Below are 3,104 nucleotides of genomic sequence, written 5' to 3'. Positions count from 1 at the left end.
GACTCGAACTCACAAACCATGAGATCTTGACCTAAACCGAAACAAAGAGTTGGACGCTGAACTGACTGAGCCATCCAGACACCCCATATTATTCACTTTTTAATTAACATTTGTTAGCTAAAAATTGATATAACATTCTTCTTAAAGTTAGCAAATATTTTCTCTTAACAAAATTCAGACGTTGAAGCCCAAACTTTCAATGGGACTGTATTTGATTAAGATCTTTAAAGAGAGAATTAAGGTTAAATTAAGTAATAAGGATGGGACCCTAATCCACTATGACTGAGTCTTTATAAGAAGAGGAAGAATCCCCAGAAATGCGAGAGCACAAAGAAAAGGCACAGACAGAAGGCAAACATCTGCAAGCCAAGGAGTGAGGTCTTAGGAGAAACCAATCCAGCTGACACCTTAATCCTGGATTTCCATCTTCCAGACTGTGGGAAATTAATTGCTGTTGTTTAAGTCACCCCATCTGTGGTATTTTGTTTTGGTAGCCCTAACAGACTAAAATATCTGACGTATAGTAAGTGTTCAGATTCTGCCAGCTCTTGCTAATATCTATTATTTTCTAAGCCCCTTAGGGGTCTAGTACCTCACTTGTTAGGTTCTCAAGGTTAAAAGGCTGCTCTAGGATGGAATTAAGATGACGAAGTAGTATGGGGACCCTGAACTTGTCTCATCCTAAAAGGCTGCCCTATCTTCCATACTGACCTAACCCCAGGTATCACTTTTTACAGTTTTCTACTCTCTGAAGATATCTTTGATTCTGTATTCATTCCTTTAAATGGTCAGTATCATGTTTTTAGAGTCTCCATGTGGTAATTCCAATATCTGAATTCTCTGAGGATCTGCTTCTTGCTCATGGTAGTTAATTTTTTGAGGTGCTTGGTTACGTATGGTTCCTGGGCATTATGTTTGAAAATAAAATACTTTGAAGTTACGTTCTTCCAGAAAAATTAGTATTTGTGTGCAGGCATGTCCTGCTCAAGTTCATGTCTTGACTTTTTCTGGACTTACCAGGGAATCTGACTGGGCTATAATTCTACATGGGCTCTTTCTCAGTTTGAAAGAAGTCCCTGTTTATTGCAGGGATGATCCTTTAGAGCACAGCACAACCTCCAAACCCTTGTTCCAGAGCTGGTGGATTTATCTGCCATGCAGTCCATAAAAATGTCAAATTCTACTCTCACTCTTGATCTTGGGAAAATGTTTTTGGCCAAAAGCAGCTTCCTTTTTAGAGTAACTCTGTAGATTTTTACTTTTTCCTTCAAATTTGGCCTAATAATTATTTTCAATAGCTTGCTATTTATTCCATATTTTTAAGGATATGTGGAAGCCAGACTGGAAAGGAAGGTCAGGGTTCTAGAAAGGTAACAAACACCTAAAGGAAACATGGAAGGGAGAGAGAGAGTTTGGCAGCTGGTTCAGACAGAGAGTTAATCAGCTCCATTGAGTTTTTCTTCAGGGGAGCTATGGTTAGGAGGTAGGCTACAGGGCTCTTTGTGTCTCACACACATGAAATAAGAAGAAAAATTGCCCCTGGGCTGCATTCAAGATGTCAAAGCAAGGACATGATGGGTCTTTGGGTGCAAAGTTCCAGATTTCCCTGGGTCTTCTGGTAGGAGCTGTGATCAGCTGTGCTGACAACAAAGGAGCCAAAAATCTGTGTATCATCTTTGTGAAGGGGATCAAAGGATGACTCAATAGACTTCCTGCTGCTGGTGTGGGTGACATGGCGATAGCCACAGTGAAGAAAGGCAAACTAGACCTCAGAAAGAAGGTACATCCTACAGTGGTAGTTCAACAATGAAAGTCATACCAGAGAAAAGATGGTGTGTTTCTTTTTTTTTTTGAAAAGGATGTGGAGTTCATAGCAAACAATAAAGACAAAATGAAAGGTTCTGCTGTCACAAGACCAGTTTCAAAGGAGTGTGTGGACTTGTGGCCCAGGATTGTATCCAATGCTGGCAGCATTGCATGACTCTTTGGTATATTTCTTTTTAAAAAATTAAAAATGATTTGCTCCCCCAAAAATGGCCTTCCAAGAGTGAGAAAATCTACAGCCCAACAAACCAATCTTATGTTAATACTGACACCTGATATACACTCAGTAAATATTTGCAAAATGAGTAAATAAAACTAATAGACTGATTACACTTATTTAATGCTCCTCCCCCCCATTATCATCAACTAAATGACAGTAAAGAAATGCATAACAGTAGATAAAATGGGAAAGTGGTTGATTACTTAACCAGAGTTTTCAATGAACTTCTGAAAGATGGAAAATGTTTGGTAGTTTCTTGACAAATGATACTTGGAGAAGCTTTACAAGGAGTAGAAAACTATAGTGTGATGGAATCTGACTTTCCAGTGGAAACTAGAGAGGCTCTAGTTGTGGAATTGGCATGTTCTATCAGGATAGTTGTAAGTTCACTTCTGAAATAGCTGTTCGGTTTGTCCTGACTTTACTCTCCCTGTAGGAACAGAGTAATTAAAAGCCCTGAATTTACCAGTAGGGCTGAGTGGAGGCAGTTTTCTAAAGAAATTTAAAGAACTTCCTACGGAGGTCCAAGGCTTCTAGTATAAGAGTTCTATCCCAGAGCAAAGTAACCCCCTCCCCACTCTCGACTCTTTAGTGGTTCTCCAAACTGTCTTCTTGCTCTCTATGTGAAAAGCCTAAATAAAGTTGGCCAACAAATACCTTTAACTCATCTGCATATACTCATCAGGCCTACTGGAGAAACAGCACACAGCAGTAGAAACCCATGCAAGCATGTATAAATCAATCTACTCTTTTATAAACATAAAAGGACAAATATATATCCCAGAAATATGAAGAAAATTAACAGTCTAAATGCAAAAGAGCAAGATGAACAAACAAACAAACAAACAGAAAAGGTGGCAAAAACAGAGCCAGTTTGTGATAGCGAACCTATAACACTAATAAAACTTGGGTATGGGGGCGCCTGGTGGCTCATTCGGAGCCTGCTTGGGATTCTCTCTCTCTCTCTCTCTCTCTCTCTCTCTCTCTCTCTTCCTCTCTTTCCCCCTCCACCCACTTGAGAGCGTGCTCTCTCTTTCTCAAAATAAACAAACAAATAAAC

General features: G+C 39.5%; 1 pseudogene; it reads left to right on the top strand.

Annotated features, from left to right (window-relative positions):
* The first annotated feature begins 1,555 nt into the window (after window positions 1-1,555).
* LOC112862336 (large ribosomal subunit protein uL14 pseudogene) lies at window positions 1,556-1,990 on the top strand (annotated as a pseudogene).
* The last annotated feature ends 1,114 nt before the right edge of the window (window positions 1,991-3,104 follow it).

The sequence above is a fragment of the Puma concolor genome, chromosome B2 (assembly GCF_028749965.1).
Source record: "Puma concolor isolate L17-30 chromosome B2, mPumCon1.1.hap2, whole genome shotgun sequence".
Taxonomy (NCBI): Eukaryota; Metazoa; Chordata; class Mammalia; order Carnivora; family Felidae; genus Puma; species Puma concolor.
This window is presented reverse-complemented; position numbering and strand designations above follow the sequence as displayed.